The sequence below is a fragment of the Symphalangus syndactylus genome, chromosome 8, assembly GCF_028878055.3.
Source record: "Symphalangus syndactylus isolate Jambi chromosome 8, NHGRI_mSymSyn1-v2.1_pri, whole genome shotgun sequence".
Lineage (NCBI taxonomy): Eukaryota > Metazoa > Chordata > Mammalia > Primates > Hylobatidae > Symphalangus > Symphalangus syndactylus.
In genome coordinates this window covers 25,887,736-25,910,804 of record NC_072430.2, presented here as the reverse complement: position 1 = coordinate 25,910,804, position 23,069 = coordinate 25,887,736, and the positions used below count along the sequence as shown (strand labels likewise).

Here is a 23,069-nt window from a genome sequence, read left to right as displayed (position 1 = left end):
TCAGATTCTTCTTGGTCTCTCTGTGTCTCATTCTTTTACCTGGAGTGTAGAATGTGACTTCTTTTGGAATAAGGGTCTTATGGCCTACTATCAGAAAAGGCAGAGAATTTCTTCTTTTTTTTTTTTTTTTTTTTTTTTGAGACAGAGTCTTTCTCTGTTGCCAGGCTGGAATGCAGAGGCGCGATCTCCGCTCACTGCAACCACCTCCCAGGTTCAAGTGATTCCCCTGCCTCAGTCTCCTGAGTGGCTGGGACTACAGGCATGCGCCACCACACCCGGCTAATTTTTCTTTTTTCTTTTTTTTTTTTTGTATTTTGATAGAGACGGGGTTTCACCATGTTGGCCAGGATGGTCTTGATCTCCTGACCTCATGATCCTCACGCCTTAGCCTCCCAAAGTGCTGGGATCATAGGCGTGAAACACCGTGCTTGGCCTGAGAATTTCTTTATGGCCAGCTCTTACACAGAAAGGCAAGGGAAGGTTAGAGTAATATTTCTAGGTTTTATGGCTGGCTTTGAGAGAGAGGGGTTCTAGTTTCTATCACCTGCCTTAGGGAAGAGGAATTCTAGTTTCTATGGCCTGCCTTGGGAGAGAGGGGAGCAGGAGAGATGGGGACAGGAAAAGGTCAGTAACATCTTGCTTCTGAGCCCCGCAATGTCCTTCAGTTCAAACTACTCAGCATGACAAAGCACCAAACTTTGGGATATCATTTTCTGAGCCCCAAAAAGACACTGCCTGATTCAGTTTGCTAATACTTTGTTTAGGGTTTTTACATCTATACTCATGAGTTACATTGACCTGACACTTTCCTCTTTGGTCCTGCCTTTGTCTTCTTCTGGTCCTGAGGGTTTTTGTTGATCCAGATAAATGTTCTGGGCACTAAGGTAGTGTCTCCTGCCTATCTAGACCATGGGGTATCAGACCATTCTCACACTGCTATAAAGAAATACGCAGCTGGGCACGGTGGCTCACACCTGTAATCCCGGCACTTTGGGAGGCGAAGGTGGTTGGATCACCTGAGGTCGGGAGTTTGAGACCAGTCTGACCAACATGGAGAAACCCCATCTCTACTAAAAATACAAAATTAGCCGAGTGTGGTGGCTCATGCCTGTAATCCCAGCTACTCAGGAAGCTGAGGCAGGAGAACCCAGGAGGCGGAGGTTGCGGTGAGCCGAGATTGCGCCATTGCACTCCAGCCTGGGCAACAAGAGTGAAATTTTGTCTAAAAAAAAAAAAAAGAAAGAAAAGAAAAAGAAAAAAAGAAATATTTGAGACTGGGTAATTTATAAAGGAAAGAGTCTTAATCCCCAGTTCCACATGGCTGGGGAGGCCTCAGGAAACTTAAATTCATTGCAGAAGGCAAAGGAGACTTAAGCACCTCCACAAGGTGGCAGGAGAGAGTGAGCAAGAGGGAGGGGGGAAATGTCACACTTTTAAGCCATCAGATCTCGTGAGAACTCACTCACCATCATGAGAACAGGGAAACTACCCCTATGGCCCAGTCATCTCACACATGGTCCCTTCCTCATCATGAGGATGATGATGATTACAATTCGAGATGAGATTTGGATGGGGACACAAAGCCAGACCATATCAGATGGTGCATGAATCTAAGTTATATTGGCCTTCGAGACCATAAGCTAAACCAAAAATCAGCTCCTCAGCAGGAGCTCAACAAACTTTTAGGTAAAGAACCAGATATTTTAAATATTTTAGGCTTCTGCGACACATGCATCTCTGTTTCTGTTAGTCATTGTTCTCCAGAGAAACAGAACCAATAGGAGACACAGATATAGACAAAGAGATCTAGTATAAAGAATTGGCTCACAGGATTATGGAGGCTGAGAAGTTCCACGATCTGCCATCTGCAAGCTGGAGATAAGGACTAAATTCCAGCCTGAGTCCAAAGGCCTGAGGACCAGGAGCGCTGATGGGGCAAATCCCAGTACGGGGACAGGAAAAGGCCCAGCTTAGTCAGCCAGGCAGAAAGCAAATGCTCCCTTCCTCCTCCTCCTTGTTCTCTTCAGGTCCTCCATAGACTGCATGATGACCACTGCCATTGGTAAGGATGTGATCCTCCTTACTCAGTCTACTGATTCAAATGCTAATTTTACCCCAAAACACCCTCTCAGACATACCCAGAAATAACCAGGCCGGGCGCAGTGGCTCATGCCTGTAATCCCAGCACTTTGGGAAGCCAAGGCAGGTGGATCACTTGAGGTCAGGAGTTCGAGACCTGTCTGGCCAACATGGTGAAACCCCGTCTCTACTAAAATTACAAAAATTAGCTGGATGTGATGGCTCGTGCCTATAATCCCAGCTACTTGGGTGGATGAGGCAGGAGAATAGCTTGAACTCGGGAGGCAGAGGTTGCAGTGCGCCGAGATCGTGCCACTGCACTCCAGCCTGGGCAACAGAGTGAGGCTTTGTCTCAAAAAAATGAAGTTTAACCAAATGTTTGTGCACCCTGTCATACAATCAAGGTGACACATAAAATTAACCATCACACTGTAAACCAAAAAGTACCTGAGACAGGTCTCAATCGATTTAGAAGTTTCTTTTGCCAAGGTTAAGGGCAAGCCCAGGAGATGGGTCTGTGCCTTTCTCCAAAGATGATTTTGAGGACTTCAGGATTTAAAAGGTGGGAAAGCAGGATGGAGGGGGAACAGGGAGGCTGTAGTCACATGACTGAATCCACATATTGCAAGAGAAAGGGAGCAGGTGGGGGAATAGTAAGTCAGCACTCTCCGTAAGATAAGGTAAACATAGAGTAGCTACCTGCAGAGATCTTTAACCCTTTATCTGTAGCTATTTGCTTAGGAACAAAAGGAAAGACAGATTCTTGCATGACTCAGCTTTCAGCTTCATTTTCTTCCTTCTGGCAGAGTGAACCAGGGTTCAAGTTTTTGTTTTTCCTTCACAGTACTGTTGTTTCTCCTCTTCCTTTTCCTCCTCCTCCTCCTCCTCCTTCTTCACAACTCCTAAAAATGTAAAACCTATTCTTAGCTCACAAACCTTACAAAAAAGTTTGCCAGTTTGATTTAAACTGTCTCCCAAAATCTATGTCTCAATGACATTTTGTTGTTTCCTACAATATAGTGATGCTTGAGTGATTATCTAAAGAAAATAATTTATGGGTTGGGCTCAGTGGCTCAAGCCTGTAATCCCAGCACTTTGGGAGGCTGAGGCTGGCGGATCACCTAAAGTCAGGAGTTCAAGAGCAGCCTGGCCAACATGGTGAAACCCCGTCTGTACTAAAATACAAAAATTAGCCGGGCATGATGGCACATGCCTGTAATCCCAGCTACTGGAGAGGCTGAGGCGGGAGAATCTCTTGAATGTGGGAGGCAGAAGTTGGAGTGAGCCTAGATCGCGCCATTGCACTCCAGCCTGGGTGACAGAGTTGAGACCCCGTTTCCAAAACAAGCAAACAAACAAACCAGAAACTAATTTATGAAAGTGAAGAGCCTGATAAACAGTCACCACCCATTCATAATCTGTGCTGCCACACCTCTACCGAGCAGATCTGCCATCTTTTGAAATGACTATCAACCTGGACATTCCCAAGTAAAGTGCCCACAACACCTAGGGGTTGTGATTCAAACAGCAACAGTTAGACTCAGGCTTTCTCTTGCTGCCCTCTCCTGGCTGGGCTATTGTTGAGGATCAGATGTGAATCCTGTAGGATTTCATGAGACTCAGGAAACCTTCAGGTCTGATTGCTGGTCTGTAGACTTGTCAAAATTTCTACCAGTGGATAGTTCTTAAGGCTGGTCATGATGGCCGAGTTTGTTATTTCTTGTAGGGTGCTCCGGCTTTCTTGAGTGTAAGTGTTATAGAAAAAGAATAGTTACCAGGCTGGGCACAGTGGCTCACACCTGTAATCCCAGCACTTTGGGAGACTGAGGCACGCGGATCAGTTGAGGCCAGGAGTTCAAGACCAGCCTGGCCAACATGGTGAATCCCTGTCTCTACTAAAAATACAAAAATTAGCCAGGTGTGGTAGTTCCAGCTACTCAGGAGGCTAAGGCAGGAGAATCGGTTGAACCTGGGAGGCAGAGGTTGCAGTGAGCTGAGATTGCACCACTTCACTCCAGCCAGGGTGACAAAGCGAGACGCCATCTAAAAAAAAAAAAAAGAAAAGAAAAAAAGGAGTTATCATATATTGAACATTTACTATGTGCCAAACACTGCTAAACAAATATTATTTCATTTCATCCTTAGAACAATCACATGAGCTCCATATCCCTTGACTGTTCAGCATTACCTTCACATAGGTGATACAATGGATACTCAGAGAGGTTAATTTTTTTTTTTTTTTTTTTGAGATGGAGTCTCACTCTGTCGCCAGACTGGAGTGCAATGGTGAGATTTTGGCTCACTGCAACTTCCACCTGCTGGGTTCAAGCGATTATCCTGCCTCAGCCTCACCAGTAGCTGGGATTACAGGCATGCACCACCGTGTCCAGCTAACTTTGTATTTTTAGTAGAGATGGGCTTTCACCACGTTGGTCAGGTTGGTCTTGAACTCCCAACCTCAGGTGATCCGCCCGCCTCAGCCTTCCAAAGTACTGGGATTACAGATGTGAGCCACTGCGCCCGGCCTTTTTTTTTTTTTTTTTGGACAGAGTCTTGCTCTGTTGCCTAGGCTGGAGTGCAGTGGTGTGATCTCGGCCCACTGCAACCTCTGCCTCCCAGGTTCAAGCGATTCTCATGCCTCAGCCTCTTCAGTAGCTGGGACTAGAGGTATGCAGCATCACGCCTGGCTAATTTTTGTATTTTTAGTAGAGACGAGGTTTCACCATGTTGACCAGGCTGGTCTTGAACTCCTGACCTCAGGTGATCCATCTGCCTCCGCCTCCCAAAGTGCTGGGATTACAGGCATGAGCCATTGTGCTCGGCCAGAGAGGTTAATTAACCTGCTCAAGGATCACAGGTGGTAGAGCTGGAGCTTGGCATTCAGTCCATATTTATCTGACTCTAGAACTTGTGGTCTGAATTGCTACCCAAGGTTTACAATCATTTGTGCAGAGTCTAATTCAGTAGGAATAGTATGGTGCCAGAAATTTGCATTTTTGACAAGCACTCCAGGGTCCTGGAGAGCTACACTTTGAGAACACTGCCTGTCACAAATAGAAACTGCACGGCTTCCAGTAGAAAGATGAAACTCTTCAGTAACAGAAGACTTATTCTGGGGTGGACCAAATGCTGGGCTTTCCCTCCTCCTTTGAGTAGAAGAGGAAGTTAGAAGAGGGTAATAAGATGCAAAGATTTCTTATCTCTTCCTGTCTCTCAGGCCTCCCTGCCCCCACCTAAGCCCCAGAAAAGTGCACCTCAAATGAATTTTCCTAAAGAGGTATAACATTGCCCTTTGCTGACAAACCCCTGAGCAAACATGTACTGGTTATTTGGTAACACTCAAAAGTCTAATTGTAGCTGGGCACGGTGGCTCATGCCTGTAATCCCAGCACTTTGGGAGGCTGAGGCGGGCAGATCACCTGAAGTCAGGAGTTCGAGACCAGCCTGGGCAATATGGTGAAACCCCATCTCTACTAAACACACACACACACACACACACACACACAAATTAGCCGGTATGGTGGTGCATGCCTGTAGTCCCAACTACTCAGGAGGCTGAGGCAGGAGAATCACTTGAAATGGAGAGGCGGAAGTTGCAATGAGCCGAGATCGCGCTACTGCACTCCAGCCTGGGTGACACAGAGAGACTCCCTCTCAAAAAAAAAAGAGGATCTAATGGCAGTTTTGGCAGTTCTGAGGAACAGTTTGCTCAGGCTGTCAGATCTGGAAGTGTTCATGGCTTGCTGAGCAGAGACAAGAGGACAAAGGCTTAGGTGGTGTAATCTAAGTACAGTGGATTTGCAATGAAACGAGTGGCCTGGTCTACACCATTTCTCCACACGCTCTGCCTTTCTGACAGCAAATCTGTGTTTGGCAAGGAGTGGGATGGAGACTTCTTCCCACCTGGTGGCCAATGTTTTCTTGAATCTCTATATCACCCTTCAGCTCCTGGGTAGGGTTGATGGTCATCCACAGAGAATGGGGGGACATATACCTGTGAGGGCCCAGCCACTGGTCAGTGTTCAGCAGAGGAGAAATATAGTAGAGAAAGAGCAAGACTATGCCAGACATTGTGCTGGGTATTTGACTAACATGATTTAATCTTCCAGTAACCCAGAGAGGTGTTGGGATTCCATCTTCATTTGCCACATGAAAAAACGGAGACACAAATATGCAAAGTAACTTGCCCAAGATCATCCACGTAATAAGTAGAGTCAAGAATTTAACCTAAAGGCCTTGCCCTTTCCATCCAGCTCTGTGCGACCATGAAGGGCCACCGCTCTCTGCGTTAGTTCCTCTGTATAAGATCTCCTCTTCCAATCCAAACAGTCTCTACTCACAAGCCTTGGAAAAATGCCGCCAGCCCTTGGGTCCAAGAATAACATAAATGCAATGAGCCATTTTCTGAAAATGAGATGACATATGTTAAGCATTCAGCCCAGAGCCTGGTACTTTTCAGACTGCTCAGCCGGGGCGGGAGGGTCCCTGGGACAGGGTGTTTCTGGTTTCAGGAGATTCTATTGGCCGTTTGGTAACAAACATTTATCAAATAACTATATAAATGGTCAAAACAGGAAGAGCAGGGCTGGGCTCAGTGGCTCCCAGGACTTTGGGAGGCTGAGGCAGGTGGATCACCTTAGGTCAGGAGTTTGAGACCGGCCTGACCAATATGGTGAAACCTTGTCTCTACTAAAGATACAAAAATTAGTCGGGCATGGTGGCGGGTGCCTGTAGTCCCAGCTACTCAGGAGGCTGAGACAAGAGAATTGCTTGAACCCGGGAGGCAGAGGTTGCAGTGAGCCGAGATGGCACTACTGCACTCCAGCCTTAGCAAAAGAGCGAGACGGTGTATCAGAAAAAAGGAGTCATGGGAGTCATCCTGATTGGACCAGCTTAGATCTCAGGAATCCCTGCCTACCAGGGGGATGGAATGAGCTGACTGGCTTAGCTTAAGTGGCATGCTCTGTCCTTGGAGGCACATGGACCCTCAAATGAAAATCGGGAGCTTTCATGGGAAGTGGGGTTTGTCAGGGAGACAGCCACAAAGATCACAACAGGAAAGTTGCTTTTGTGAAATAAAAAGGCAGGAAGGCACAAGCAGTATATGATTGTAGCCCACAGATTTTTTTGGCCAGAACAGAGCATTCTTTGTTCTCGAAAGTGAGTTGTGAGAAATGGAGCATTTGGGAGGGAGTTGGGGGTGCTGGAAGGGGCCTTGTGGGGAGCCTGCAGGGCCCCAGGCTTTGTGTGAGTCTGGGAGTTTTAGTGCAGCATTTACTGGATTACTAGCAAATTCAGGAAATGAGCCTGTTTCCTCCTATTATAGAGCCTAATACTTTATTCATTAAATGGAGTATTTACTCAGCCTAAAATGTTCAGCGTGGGGGGTTAGAAAAGAAGGGAGCCCACAGCTGCTAAGAGCCCACTATGTGCTGACTCTAGGCTGAAGGCTTTTCCTACATTTTCTCTTTTAATGCTCCCAACCTCCATCTTTGCCCCATTTCACAGATGGAGAAGGAAAGGCAAGTGACTTGTCCAGAGCCACTCTGTCAAAAGGGGACTTGAGTCCTCAGGGCTGTTGACTCCAAAGCTGACAAGTAGGTAACCACATTGGGGTTTTCTCTAGGACGTGAGAATTCCTTTGTCCTGTGTATCACATCGAGCACCTGGGCTGATGACCCTTCTGCATGGTGTACCCACCTCGCAGCCTGAGCTTATCCTCAGCTACATCCACTATGCCCAGAGACACTGATGAATGCATCTGGGAGTCTGGAGGGAGGGGTCCACTCGTGATTTGAGGCCCCATTTGTACCTGCTCCACCAGGACTGAGGAAAGGAAGTCACGCCTAGGAGAACCAAGATGGGGTTGTCACAAACAGTACCCACAGAGCATCCTTGTCCCGACTGTCACCACCATCCCACTCCTCCTCCTCCTCACACCTGCATCTCCAGCAGTTATTGAGCGCTTGCAGCGTACCTGGTGCTCTCTCAGCACTTTACATACATCATCTCCTGGAACCATCCCAAAGCTTCTTTGAAGCAGGTGCCATTATCCTCCCCATTTTGTAGATGGGAAAGCCAAGAAATGACCATGGAGGCCGAGGTCACAGCAAGGGGCTTGTCCCTGTAAGGTCTATACACTCATCCCCATTTCCTTTTCCCTCTTTAATTTTCTTTTTTATTTTTGGAGACAGGCTTTCACCCTGTTGCCCAGGCTGGAGTGCGGTGACCTGATCATGGCTCACAGCAGCCTCGACCTCTGAGGCTTAAGCAATCCTCCCGCATGAGTCTCCCGAGTAGCTGGGACCACAGCTCTGCCCCACCATGCCTGGCTAATTTTTGTATTTTTTTGTAGAGACAGAGTCTCACCATGTTGCTCAGGCTTGTCTCAAACTCCTGAGGTCAAGCCATCCACCCTCCTCAGCCTCCCAAAATGCTGGAATTAAGGCGTGTACCACCATGCCTGTCCCATGCCCCATTTTAAAAATGAGTATATTTAACCTTCGAGAGGTTGCCCACTAATCTCACATGGCTGGCAAGTGGCTGAGTTGGGATTTGAACTCAAGTTCTGTCTGACTACCATGGCTGGGCTGAGCACTGCTGTGAAGGATAATTGTTGAGTTAAAGAAAACCTTTGGAGAAGTGATTTGGCCTTGTGGATCTTTCCCTGAGCACAATTTCCAGCATGTTCCTGAGAAAGCTTAGGATCCTCTTTGTTGGAATTAGCGCAGGTCCCTCCTCGGGGCATCTATGCCCACTAACGTCACAGTCATGCCCACTAACGTCACAGTCATCCTCCACTCCCACTTTTTCCCCTTTCCTGAAAACATCTGATATGGGGCTCTGAGCGAGCCCTGGGAGGAGCTGCTTCCTGGGTGAATGTGTCCCCCGGAGGAATGTACACCTGCAGCAAGACGAGTGGGACATTTTTGAAGCCTCAGGCCACACACATTGTCCCCAACACGAGGCTGATGCGGATAGTAAGCCTCTTGTTTTTGAAGGTCACATACAACAAAAACATGGAAACTCAGAATGGAAGAGGCCCATGAGAGCAATCTTGAGGCATAACAACAGCTGCAGAAGGTGACTGCAGGGAAGCGGACTGTGCTCCTTTTCTTTTTGTTCTGTTTTTAGCTGTGTTTTTCAGGGCAAGTAGGTACCATGGTGATAGGTACCATAGAAATAGATGGAGCGCACCACCCAGCTCGGGGCTGCCAAGCCGTTCCCCTGGAAATGCACCGAGAGCTGCCAGGGAGAGCCCAGGGACTCTGCTTCCTGGGGCCTGTCAGCTGCACGGCCAGGGAAGAAGACCCCTGTAGAATGGTCCCCAGAGGCTTCTCACTGTCTTGCTGTCATTGTCCAAGGTCCCTGATGGTGCATCCTCCCTCCTGGAGCACCTGTGGCCTTCCTCTCTGAGTCCTCTCAGGAAACTCACTTAAGGAGGTTTGCCTTTGCCTAGTGAAGCAATTATCTTGGCCAACAGTGACCTCAAAAGTAACACTGCCAGCATTCCTGTCTCCATAGTTAGGAGTGTGTGGTCCTCATCCTGCCTGGATTTGGCACTGTCACTGGTTTTATGCAATGTCATAAAGAATTTGTGGGGCAGGGGCTGAGTTCTGAACATTTGGTAATCAGGAATACTCATAAAATGAAATTTCAGAGGATCTAACCCAGAAAGCCGAGCAAGGTAGGTCATAACTATGTCTGATATGGTGGTTTTCAGTTTGTGAAGCCACAGGCAGTACAGAATAGGGCCCAGCCTCAACTATTTTTGGATGCATCTTGAATGGACTGAAAGACCCTTTGAAACAAGTGCTGGAACCATCCCGTAGCACTTACATAACAATCTCTGCAAGGCTGTTGATAGATGAATGTAAATGAACCTAGGCAGAGCTTAGCTCATTTTTATTTAGATTTAGACCAATTTCATGTATTCCGAAACGTAACCCATATATACACACTAAATCTAACTCTTTTATTTTAGGCCTAGCATGAGAGGATCAAGTTTAAAGGGCATCTGTTATTATATCTGTCCCATCATATCTGCTTCTGTGATGGCTTTATTATGTACATTTCTTTTTATACATTTGTGCTCTCAGGTGGCATTCTTCTTCAGAGCAGGGCAAGTGTAATTCTGAACCAGTGTATGATTCGGAGACCAGTAATTCTAAGCACCAACCAACTGAAGGTAATTTTATTCTCAATTAAAGAAACATAGACACGGTGCAGTGGCTCACGTGAGACTGTAATGCCAGCACTTTGGGAGGCTGAGGCAGGTGGATCACTTAAGGTCAGGAGTTCGAGACTAGCCTGGCCAACATAGTGAAACCCCATTTATAATAAAAATACGAAAATTAGCCAGGTGCGGTGGCACACACCTGTAATCCCAGCTACTTGGGAGGGTGAGGCAGGAGAATCACTTGAACCAAGGAGGTGGAGGTTACAGTGAGCCAAGAGTGCACTGCTGCACTCCAGCCTGGATGGCAGAGTAAATCTCTGTCTCAAAAAAGAAAGAAACACACATCTCTAACAAAGGATTTATTTTTTTTTCTTGAGACAAGGTCTCTCTCTGTCACCCAGGCTGGAGTGCAGTGGCTCCATCTCAGCTCACTGCAACCTCCACCCCGAAGGCTGAAGCGATACTCCTATCTCAGCCTCCCAAGTTGCTGGGACCATAGGTGTGTACCACCATGCCTGGCTATTTTTTTGTATTTTTAATAAAGACAAGGTCTCACCATTTTGCTCAGGCTGGTCTTGAACTCCTGAGTTCAAGCGATCCACCCACCTTGGCCTCTCAAAGTGCTGGGATTATAGGCATGAGCCACTGTGCCTGGCTAGGAATTTATTTTAAAAACCAAAAACGTAAAAATCAATAACATCATTAACTCATAAATTATTGTTTAGTTACAGATGGCGAAAATGATAGAACCAGAAGGTGCTAACAAAATGTCTGTCCTGTACATGTGGCATTTGACATGAAGAAACTGAGGCCCTTGCTGGGCGCAGTGGCTCACGCCTGTAACCCCAGCACTTTGGGAGTCCAAGGCAGGAGGATCACTTGAGCTCAAGAGTTCAAGACCAGCCTTAGGCAAGATGGTGAAACCTTGTCTCTACCAAAAAATACAAAAGTTAGCCAGGCATGGTGCAGTGTACCTGTAGTAGCAGCTACTGAGGAAGCTGAGGTAGGAGGATCGCTTGATCCCAGGAGGTCAAGGCTGCAGTAAGCCGTGATTGTGCCACTGCACCCCAGCCTGGGTGACAGAGTGAGACCCTGTCTCAAAAAAAGAAAAGGCCAGGCGCGGTGGCTCATACCTGTAATTTCAGCACTTTGGGAGGCCGAGGCAGGTGGATCACCTGAGTTGGCGAGTTTGAGATCAGCCTGACCAACATGGAGAAACCCCGTCTCTACTAAAAACACAAAATTAGCCAGGCGTGGTGGCGATGCCTGTAATCCCAGCTACTCGGGAGGCTGAGGCAGGAGAATCGCTTGAACCCATGAGGCGGAGGTTGCTGTGAGCCAAGATTGTGCCATTGCACCCCAGCCTGGGCAACAAGAGCGAAACTCCATCTCAAAAAAAAAAAAAAAAAAAGAAAAGAAAGAAACTGAGGCCCAAAGAGTTGGCATACTTTGTTATTAGTTCAGCATGTCTTCTGTGTATGCAGGTGGTGTCTCTAGGTCATTATCACTCTGGCAAGTTCTCTCCCAGTGATGGAGATGTGTGGAGCCCCCAGTCTCTCCAACCAGGGAGTGGTGCTCATGGTGACCTTGAAGTAGGCTTGTGGGTCAGGCCGTTGGTTGAGCTGTGCAGTGCCAGAAGTAGCTAAACATCATTAAAGTAACTGCCTGGTTTATCATTAGGACTAACCATGGAACCGATGACTCAGCGTTTACTGTTGGCAGTATCATACATTCAACCTGCATGTAGATTTCGTGCATCATGTTTTGTGGTTACAGGAATTTGGCCTGATGGACCCATTGCAGAAACTCTGTACTAAATAAGCAAACACGTGTGCTCTAGTTTTACAGGCCAAGAAAACTGTGAAACAGAAAGGTTGGCCTTTCTTGCCCATAGCAGTCATACCTTGGACTTTTGCCACTTGGTTGGGTTGCTTTATTTGGCTAAGTAACTGAAAGCAGATTTACTTTGAAGAATGAGGCTCTCAAATATTCTAGAACTCTCTTAAGAATGGACATTCACAGTCATGCTGGGCAGACAGAGTTATTCCCAAATTTTCAGAGTCATAAAGCTTATGTTTGGGCTGGGTGCGGTGGCTCACACCTGTAATCCCAGCACTTTGGGTGGCCAAGGTGGGCATATCACAAAGTCAGGAGTTTGAGACCAGCCTGGCCAATATGGTGAAACCCTGCCTCTACTAAAAATACAAAACTTAGCCAGGCGTGGTGGTGGGTACCTGTAATCCCAGCTACTCAGGAGGCTGTGGCAGGAGAATTGCTTGAACCCGGTAGGTGGAGGTTGCAATGAGCGGAGATTGCGCCGCTGCACTCCAGCCTGGGCGACAGAGTGAGACTCCATCTCAAAAAAAAAAAAAAAAAAAAAATCCAGTTTGGCCTGTGTGAAGCACCCACATAAAACCTTCCTTTCCCAAGATAAGCGCCTTCCTGTGGAGCTGGAACAGGGACCCTGGGGCTAGAATATTTGATATTGAAGATACACACTGAGTCTGGTGTGGTACTTTTCAGCAACACATTGAAAAATTGTTGCTTTTCACACCAACAATTTGAAACTAAACATTTAATGTGAATGTTTCTTTTTTTTTGAGAGAATGTCTCACTGTCCCCCAGGCTGGAGTGCAGTGGTGCAATCGTGGCTCACAGCAGTCTCGACCTCCTGGGCTCAAGCAATCCTCCTGTCTCAGCCTCCTGAGTAGCTGGGATTACAGGCGTGTGCCACCATGCCGGCTAATTTTTTTAGTTTTTATTTTTTGTAGAGATGGGGGTCTCGCACTGCTGGACTCAAGGGATCCTACCGCCTCAGTGTCCCAAAGTGCTGAGATTCCAGGCATGAGCCACCACACCTGGCCTTAATCTGAATGTTTCTTAACAATCACAACTTGATTTTTAACATTTTAATTTAAAATTTTTATTATGGTTAAAAATATACAACATACAGTTTACCATTTTAATCATTTTTAAGTGTACAGTTCTGTGGCATTAAGTACATTCACATTGTTGTGCAACCATCACCACCCTCCATTTCCAGAACTCTCTTCATCTTCCCAAACTGAAACTCTCTGCCCATTACACGATAACTCCCCATTCCCCACCCCGTCTCCTGGACCCAGCCTGTGGTCACCACCATTCAACTTTCCATCTCTGTTCTTCTGTCCGTTGTGGGTGCCTTGTAGAAATGGAATCATACAATATTTGTCACCTGTGTCTGACTTATTTCAGTTTGCATAACGTGCTCAGGGTTCACCCATGTTGTAGCATGCATCAGAATTTCCTTTTTAAGGCTGAAGAATATTCTACTGTATGTATATACCACATTTTGTTTATCCGTAATTTTTCTATAGTTTCTTATTTTTTTGTTGTTGTTGTTTTGTTTTTTTGAGACGGAGTCTCGCTCTATCGCCCAGGCTGGGGTGCAGTGGCATGATCTCGGCTCACTGCAAGCTCCGGCTCCCGGGTTCACGCCATTCTCTTGCCTCAGCCTCACGAGTAGCTGGGACTACAGGCACCCGCCACCACGCCCAGCTAGTTTTTTTTATTATTTAGTAGAGACAGAGTTTCACCGTGCTAGCCAGGATGGTCTCGATCTTCTGACCTCATGATCTACCTGCCTCGGCCTCCCAAAGTGCTGGGATTACAGGCGCGAGCCACCATGCCCAGCCTATTTTTTTTATTTTAAAATAATTGCGAAGTGACAAAATATTTCAAGAATGGTACTAAAGAAAATCTTTTTTATATCTCATTATTCATCTTTTTTATTTTTTATTTTCTTCTTCTTTTTTTTTTTTTTTTTTTTGAGATGCAGTCTTGCTCTGTCACCCAGGCTGGAGTGCGGTGGTGCGATCTTGGCTCACTGCAGCCTCCACCTTCTGAGTTCAAGAGATTCTCCTGTCTCAGCCTCCTGAGTAGCTGGAATTACAGGCGTGCGCCTCCACACCTGGCTAATTTTTGTATTTTTAGTAGAGACAGGGTTTTGCCATGTTGGCCAGACTGGTCTTGAACTCCTGGCCTCAGCCTCCCAAAGTGCTGGGATTACAGGCGTGAGCCACCCCACCCGGCCTTTCTTTTTTCTTTATAGACAGGGTCTCATGTCATAAGAGACGCTGCCTGCCATTCCCCACCACGGAGTCCTACCTTACTCAGCTCCACCTTGTGGCTTTAGGACTGAATTGTTTAGAAAGGGGCGGAGAAGGGACCACCATTTGCTTTCATTGAAAATATTTGTTTTGGCCAGGTGTGGTGGCTCATGCCTGTAATCCCAACACACTGGGAGTCCAAGGCAGGAGGATTGCTTGAGCCCAGAAGTTCAGAAAATACAGCCTGGGTAGCATAGTGAGACCCCCATCTTTACAAAAAAAGAAAAGAAATTAGGTGGGCATGGTGGTGCATGCCTGTGGTGGTCCCAAGCTACTCAGGAGGCTTAGGTGGGAGGATGGCTTGAGCCTGAGAGGTTGAGGCTTCGGTGAACCATCACTGCACTACCTGCACTCCAGTCTGATGACAGAGCAAGACTCTGTCTCAAGAAAAAAAAGAAAGTACCGGGCACAGTGGCTCACGCTTGTAATCCCAGCACTTTGGGAGGCCGAGGCGGGCGAATCACGAGGTCAGGAGATCGAGACCACAGTGAAACCCCGTCTCTACTAAAAAATACAAAAAAAAAAAATTAGCCGGGCGTGGTGGCGGGCGCCTGTAGTCCCAGCTACTCGGAGAGGCTGAGGCAGGAGAATGGCATGAACCCGGGAGGCGGAGCTTGCAGTGAGCCGAGATTGCGCCACTGCATTCCAGCCTGGGTGACAGAGCGAGACTCCGTGTCAAAAAAAAAAAAAAAGAAAAAAAAGAAAGAAAATACTTGTTTCATTAACAGTTCTTTGCATGTGGGGAGCCCTTGTATTTAACCTATTAAAGAAACAAATCTTAATTATGACTACCAGCATTTCCCCAATCTTTTGTCTCTGCTATTATAATACCATTTTTTAAATAAAATGATTATACAGTTAGGATGCCTTCTTCCTTGCAGCAACACTTATTTTGCAAATTTGCAGTTGTATTTAGGCTACCACCAGCAACTCTCTTGGCAAACATTGAGCAACTCCTACCACAAAAATTAATGAGTAGAGAGACAAGGTCTGCATACCTACTCATTTTGTTCTTCCATTATCAAGTTGTGGGACTCTGGGGAAGTGATCCAGGGGACATCTACAGAAACCAAAAATGGAGTTTCGTAACACTGTGAGTTGTTTATTCTTGTAAATAATAGGATCTTCTTGACTGGACTGGAGGCTTCAAGGAAGCTGTGTCTTCTGTTTTTCGTGTGCACCCTTCGCAGTTCTAAATATGATGCTACATGAATATAAGGTGTTTCCTGTCTTTGTGGGCTGGCGGAGCTGTGAGGGCTTCAGTGGAATAAACTGGGAGAAGGAGCCTAGGTTATAAAGTTCAGTGGATGCTTCTTGGGTTTTATCTTCCTTGACCTCCCCAGACCATAAATTCCTCCTTGAAATACTTGATTCTGAATCATAAAGTTTCTCTCCTGCCTCCCTGGCCGCCTTTTCTCAGCTGCCTTTATGTGAGCCACATGCTCTGCCCATCCCTCCTGACAGTGAGCTTTATTTATTTATTTATTTATTATAGACACAGTCTCGCTCTGTCGCCCAGGCTGGAGTGCAGTGGCGAAATCTCGGCTCACTGCAACCTCTGCCTCCCTGGTTCAAGTGAGTCTCGTGCCTCAGCCTCCCCAGTAACTGGGATTATAGACATGCGCCACCACACCTGGCTAATTTTTGTATTTTTAGTAGAGACAACCCGGTTTCACCATGTTGGCCTGGCTGATCTCAAACTCCTGTCCTCAGGTGATCCGCCCACCTCGGCCTCTCAAAGTGCTGGGATTGCAGATGTGAGCCGCCACACCCGGCTGATAGTGAACATTTATTGGGCACCTTCCGTGTGCCAGGCATTGTTGATGCTGCACATCCAGCAGTGAGTACAACAGATGGAAAGTCTTGTCTTCTCTGAACTGAAAGGAAAGGAGGAAAACCCCCTCCCTTGGGTGTGAGCCTGCTTCCTTGTTTCTGCATCACAGGAACAACCTCAGCTGCTCCCCACGGTGTGCTCAGCACTGCCTGCTCATGCAGGCCTTGCTGGGCCCATGAAGGATGAAGGCAGCCTCTCCCCTGCAAGGTTCTTTCCTGTGTGAACCCAAAAGTATCTAAGACAGAGCTCAATCAACTTAGAAAGTTTATTTTGCCAAAGTTAAGGACACAGCATTAACATACAGCCTTAACACACAGCTTCAGGAGGTCCTGAGGACATGTACCCAAGGTGGTCGGGGTACAGGTTTTTATTATTTTTGTTTGTTTGTTTTTTGAGACAGGGTCTCACTCTGTCACCCGGGCTGGAGTGCAGTGGTGCGATCTCAACTCACTGCAGCCTCTGCCTCCCAGGTTCAAGCAGTTCTCCTGCCTCAGCCTCCCAAGTAGCTGGGAGTGCACCACCATGCCCAGCTAATTTTTGTATATTTAGTAAAGACAAGATTTTGCCATGTTGGCCAGGCTGGTCTTGAGCTCCTGACCTCAGGTGATCTGCCCAACTTGGCCTCCCAAGGTGCTGGGATTACAGACGTGAACCACCATGCCTGGCCACAGCTTGGTTTTATACATTTTAGGGAGACATGAGAAATCAATCTATGTATGAGATTGATCAGCCTTTCACTGAATACACAATTTACATGTGAGAGGAGGGTAGAGGAATGTCACTTATGCCTTAGTCTGGCTCAGTGAATCTACATTTTTATGTAAACAATAGGGCAGAGGAAGCAATCAGATAGGCATTTGTCTCAGCTGAGCCTCAGGGGGATGACTTTGGATTCTGTCTATCCTTTGTCGGGCACCCATGAAAATAAGCTGTCAATTTACATTGCCAGGGTGAAATTCAATAGAACTGTTTTAGGGTAAAGATGTTGAAGCCCACAAGGAATTCATCTTTTAACGATCTTATTTAGGAACAAAATGAGAGGCAGGCTTGCGCAGTTCCCAGCTTGACTTTTCCCTTTGGCTTAGTGATTTTGGGGTCTCAAGATTTATTTTCCTTTCACACCTGCGAGAGAGACTTTCTGACACTCCTGTCTGCCCTGCTCTCCCATCTCATCTGCCAACTTTGCAGTGTGGCTGCCCTGCCGTCTGTCCCCTACCTGCAGCCCTACTATCTTCCTAAAAGGCAAATTTCACAAATCACTCACTGCTCAGTACCTTCTGTGATTTCCTGAGGCTCCGGGATAAATCTAAATTTCTTCACATGACAGGTGGGTCCCCATGAGCCGGCCTCTGCTTTCCCTCCCAGCCCCGGCTCCCGCCACCTCCTGCCTTGTGTCGGGCTCTGCAGCACGGACAGCTGTTCCCCCCCAGTACCTCCCTGCCTTGCTCCTGCTGGCCCCTGGGCCTAGAGGGCCTTCTCCCTCCCCAGCCTGCTTCTAGTCTCACCCCTACTCTCCTTTTAGACTCAGCCCCTTCTCTCCCTCCACCCTAAGTCCACGGGCCCGGGAGTGCTAAGCACGTGGTGTTAGAGTTAGCGATTTACTTTTCTGTCTTTTCCTGGAAGACAGACATGATGGTAGATGCTAATTATGCATTTAATGTCTGTCTCCTGGGATGGTAAACCCCTCTGAGTGTGGGCTGTGACTGTCTTATTCACCACTGTGTTTTTGGCACGGGGCCCAGAGTAATAAACATGGGTAACACTTCCACAGCGCTAACTGTGAACCGGCCAGAAGTGTCCTGAGAGCCTTACATGCGTTTATAACTTTAACCCTTACCGCCACTCAGTGAGGTACTGTGATATTATGAGATATGTATTTGGTCTTCCTCTGGTTTCCTGGCATACAACTTCTAAAATCCTTGGAATCTCCAAAGAGATAAATGTGTTTTTATAGGCTAGAGAGTTGACTGATGGCCTGGCGTGGTGGCTTTGGCCTTGCACGGCGGCTTACTCCTATAATCCCAGCACTTTGAGAGGCCAAGGCTGACCGATCATTTGAGACCAAGAGTTTAAGACCAGCCCCGTCTCGTACAAAAAGAAAAATTTAAAAATTAGATGGGCGTGGTGGTGCTCACCTGTAGTCCCAGCTACTCAGGGGACTGAGGTGGGAGGATTGCTTGAGCCCGGGAGGTTTGAGGCTGCAGTGAATTGTGATTGCACCACTGCACTCTAGCCTGGGCAACAGAGCAAGACCCTGTTTCCAAAAAAAAAAAAAGTACGGAAAAGATAAAGAGCAGAAAGCCTCTCTTCCATCAGGGCCACCCCAAGGCACAACTCCAGAGGGCGCCATTCACATAAAATATAGTGCAACAGCCACTCCTGCTCAGGCCCCAGTCTCCCACTTTCCCCTCTGAGGGCACCACTGATACCAGGCTCTTCTCCATCCTTCCACAGATGTCTATGTGGATATGAACAGAACATGGGCATGTCGGTTGATAGAGAATTCTCCACTTTGCCTTGTTAATTTTGCATCATTGGGAGATTGTTTCAGATAAGGTGTGTAGAGTAGCCTCATTCTTTTTTTTTTTTTTTTTTTTTTTTTTTTGAGATGGAGTCTCGCTCTGTCGCCCAGACTGGAGTGCAGTGGCGTGATCTCGGCTCACTGCAACCTCCGCCTCCCAGGTTCAAGCGATTCTCCTGCCTCAGCCTCCTGAGTAGCTGGGATTACAGGCATGCACCACCACGCCTAGCTAATTTTGTATTTTTAGTAGAGACGGGGTTTCTCCATGTTGGTCAGGCTGGTCTTGAATTCCTGACCTCAGGTGATCCACCTGCCTTGGCCTCCCAAAGTGCTAGGATTACGGGTGTGAGCCACTGGGCCTGGCCCTCCCTCTCTCCCTCCCCTCCCTCCCTCCCTTCCTCCCTCCCTCCCTCCCTTCCTTCCTTCCTTCCTTCCTTCCTTCCTTCCTTCCTTCCTTCCTTCCTTCCCTCCTTCCTTCCTTTCTTCTTCTTCTTTTTTTTTTTTTTCTTTTTTACAGGGTCTTGCTCTGTTACCCAGGCTGGAGTGCAGTGGTGTGATCATGGCTTACTGCAGCCTTGACCCCTGGGCTTAGGTGACCTCTGGGCTTAAGTAAGCCTCTCCTCAGCCTCCAAAGTAGCTGGAACTACAAGCATGCACCACCACACCTGGCTAATTTTTGTATTTTTTGTAGAGACAGGGTTTTGCCATGTTGCCTAGGCTGATCTCAAACTGCTGGGGTCCAGCGATCCTCCCACCTTGGCCTCTCAAAGTGCTGGGATTACAGCCATGAGCCACTGTGCCTGGCCTGTTTCTAAATCAGTTCTATTACAAACAGTGCGGCTGTGTACTCAGTCATTTCATCACTGTTTGAGCACATCTGTAGGATACAGTCCTAGGATTGGATTGCTTGGGTAAACAGAGAAATTACTTTCTAAAGGTGGAATTTCAGAAATCTGTGACAAGCATACATGAGATATTTTCACACTGAAGTTTGGGGTTTGTCAGATCTGGCTAGGGGTTGACTGTCTGTGGGGCTCCTCTCTGATATATTTGATGTTAGGGAATGATGTTTCTGGGTTTGATAGTTTGTTCTCTAAAGAGAAAAGAGAGAGCTCAGAGTAGAAACGTAGCTTTTTGGATTCTAGCCAGGGCTCACTGATTGGATCCCATCTCACCTCACTTCTAGAGGAAGACCACTCAGGAAAACAAGATACCTGGGCCATGCATCAGTGGGTTCCCCAGTGCCCCGATAGAAAGTCTGAGAAGTTCAGGATTCAGTCCCTAAAAACATATGGGCTGAAGAGGCTCTGGCCCTGAAATCACCTTGTTGGGGATAGTGGGAAGGTCCCAGTTATTTTTAAAATATACTGAGGATATGATTCCTAACACCACAAAATGGGTGGGTGGGTGAATGGATGAATGGCTGGGTGAATGGATGGATGGCTGGGTGAATGGATAGATGGATGAATGAATGGGTGGATGGATGGATGGATGGATGGATGGATGGATGGATGGATGCATGAATGGGTGGATGGATGGATGGATAGATGGATGGATGGATGGATAAATAGATGGATGAATGAATGGGTAGATGGATAGATGGATGGATGGGTAGATAGATGGATGGATGAATGAATGGGTGGATGGATGGATGGATGGATGGATGGATGGATGGATGGATGAATGGGTGGGTGGGTGGGTGGATGGATGGATGGATGGATGGATGGATGGATGGATGGATAGATGGATGGATGAATGAATGGGTGGATGGATGGATGGGTGGATAGATGGATGGATGAATGAGTGGATGGATGGATGGATGAATGAATGGGTGGATGGATAGATGGATGGATGGATGGATGGATGGATGTATGGGTGGATAGATGGATGGAGGAATGAGTGGATGGATGGATGGATGAATGAATGGGTGGATGGATGGATGGATGGATGGATGGATGGATGGATGAATGAATGGGTGGATGGATGGATGGATGGATGGATGGATGGATGGATGGGTGGAGAGATGGATGGATGAATGAATGGGTGGATGGATGGATGGATAGGTGGATGGATGAATGGATGAATGGATGGATGGATGGATGGATGGATGGATGGATGGATGGATGGATGAATGAATGGGTGGATGGATGGAGGGGTGGGTGGATGGATGAATGGATGGGTGGATGGATGGATGAATGGGTGGATGGTTGGATGGATGGATACATACATAGATTCATACATATAGAAAGGTAAATAGTGATCAAACAAACATGAACTTAGACCTGCTTTATTATTAGGTAGCTTCTTTGAGCTCCTTGGACCTCAGTCTCTGTCTGTAATAGGATTAACAATGCCTTTTTTCTGTGTGGGACTATAGTGACAAACTAACAGATGATGTACGTAAAGGCCCTAGCATGGTCCTGGCACACTGTGGGTCCCCATATATGGTGGTAGTTGCTATCATTTACTGTGAGTGGGCATTCTCTGATTGGTGTATATTGAAGGCATTTTTTTTTTTTTTTTACTTTGCAGGAGCCAAGTTACACCCTGTTTAACCCTGCCTTCAAAGGGACAACTCTGTAAGGTAGGGGCTGTCAGCCTTCTTTCCCTCCCAGCATGCACAGTGGGTGACACTGGGGTGCCTGGCACACTCCCAGCATGCATTTCACAGGGCAGGATTTCTGGCAACACTCATTTCTCTCCAGGCCAGGAAAGCAACCTAGAATCAACTTACATTTACATTAAAACAGTACATAAATAAAGGAAAGAGAAGGCAATAACCCTCAGACTTTGGTCTCCTGGCTAAAATGTATTTGCAAAACAGCACACAGCTTGTACCTGCTGCCGTCTAGAGTAATAATGAGGGTGGGTGGAGGTACCTGTGGGGTGGCCCATTGCAGTGGGTTTGGGCAAATGAGGACGGTTATCAGAGGGGTGGCTGCTATTCCCCACAAGGTTATGGAAAGCTTCTCTCTTTGGCCTTTGCTGTGTGCCAGGCAGAGGTGCTAGGTCCTCTCTGCAGTGTGCAGTGACCCTGGGGAACACCACAGACATTCAGGACTCTGGCTGGTAGCTCAGTTGCTTGGCTAAGGGGGTCAGGCTTGCCAGGCCCAGGCATTAGGCAAGCCCAGGCCTGACCTGCCAAAGCAGCTGCTTTAAGCCTCAGAATCTTCCACTGGGCAATGGAATCCTATCTCACCTGACTCCTCCCAGCACCCCCTCCCCCCAGCCCGCGGGGACTAAGTGTTCCCTCCCCTGTGTCCCCATGGCACTTTGTTCCCACAGCTATTAAAGTACTCACTGTTGGATCTAAGTACATCTCTCCTTCTTCCAAAGCAATATTCTTTTTGTTTTGTTGGCTGGAGATTTCATGCAATCTCAAATTCTTTGTTAAAATGGCCCTGGGGTTTACATTATTTTCTGTCTAGGAGATTAGAGTTGAAAACATAAATTGGTGGTTTGGAATTCCACTGAGTTCTTCTCTTTAGATAGAAAGAATTGTGGAAAGTCAGGCTTGTCCAGAATCCTCACTATGGGCACTGTCCTTGAATCCTGCTTTCATTCGTTCTGCAGTCAGCTAGTCATTCAACAAACACTTACTGAACTCCCACCTTTGTGCCACTATGCTAGGTACTGGGTATATTTGGATGAAAAGGACCTTGGCTATGCTTTAGAGACCAACACAATGTGGTTATCTAGCTCTAGATTTTGTTGACATAATAAAACCTTTTTTTTTTTGAGACAGATCTCATTCTGTTGCCCAGGCTGGAGTGCAGTGGGGTGATCTTGATTCACTGCAGCCTTGACCTCCTGGGATCAAGTGATCCTTCCACCTCAACCTCCCAAGTAGCTAGGACTACAGGCATGCAATACCATGCCTGGTTTTTTGTTTTTTTTTTTTTGGTAGACATGGGTTTTTACCATGTTGCCTGGGCATGTCTTGAACTCCTGGCCTCAAGCAATCCTCCTGCCTCAGCCTCTCAAAGTGCTGGGATTACAGGCGTGAGCCACCACACCTGGCTAAAACCTCTTTTTTTATAGCATAAGAAGTCAATTTAGGCCAGGTGTGGTGGCTCATGCCTGTAATCCCAGCACTTTGAGAGGCCAAGGTGGGCTGATCACTTGAGGCCAAGAGTTTGAGACCAGCCTGGTCAACATGATGAAACCTCGCCTCTGCTAAAAATACAAAAACAAGCCAGGTGTCATGGTACATACCTGTAATCCCAGATATTCAGGTGGCTGAGGCATGAGAATCTCTTGAAGCCAGGAGGTAGAAGTTGCACTGAGCTGTGATCACGCCACAGTACT

General features: G+C 47.1%; 1 protein-coding gene across 19 annotated transcripts in view; it reads left to right on the top strand.

The window, feature by feature from the left end:
* DGLUCY (D-glutamate cyclase) overlaps nucleotides 1–23,069 on the top strand; it is a 158,313-nt gene that overhangs the window by 71,964 nt on the left and 63,280 nt on the right. For 11 of the 19 annotated variants that reach the window (XM_063644017.1, XM_063644026.1, XM_063644013.1 and 8 more), the window contains exon 2: nucleotides 21,294–21,345. The exons of 3 other annotated variants lie outside the window; for them this stretch is intronic. The gene's annotated coding sequence lies outside the window, so the exon portion shown is untranslated. Of the gene's footprint in view, nucleotides 1–10,178; nucleotides 10,268–16,119; nucleotides 16,247–21,293; nucleotides 21,346–23,069 lie in introns of those variants that run through there. 5 more of the 19 variants (XM_063644015.1, XM_063644023.1, XM_063644020.1 and 2 more) reach the window with 3 other exon arrangements.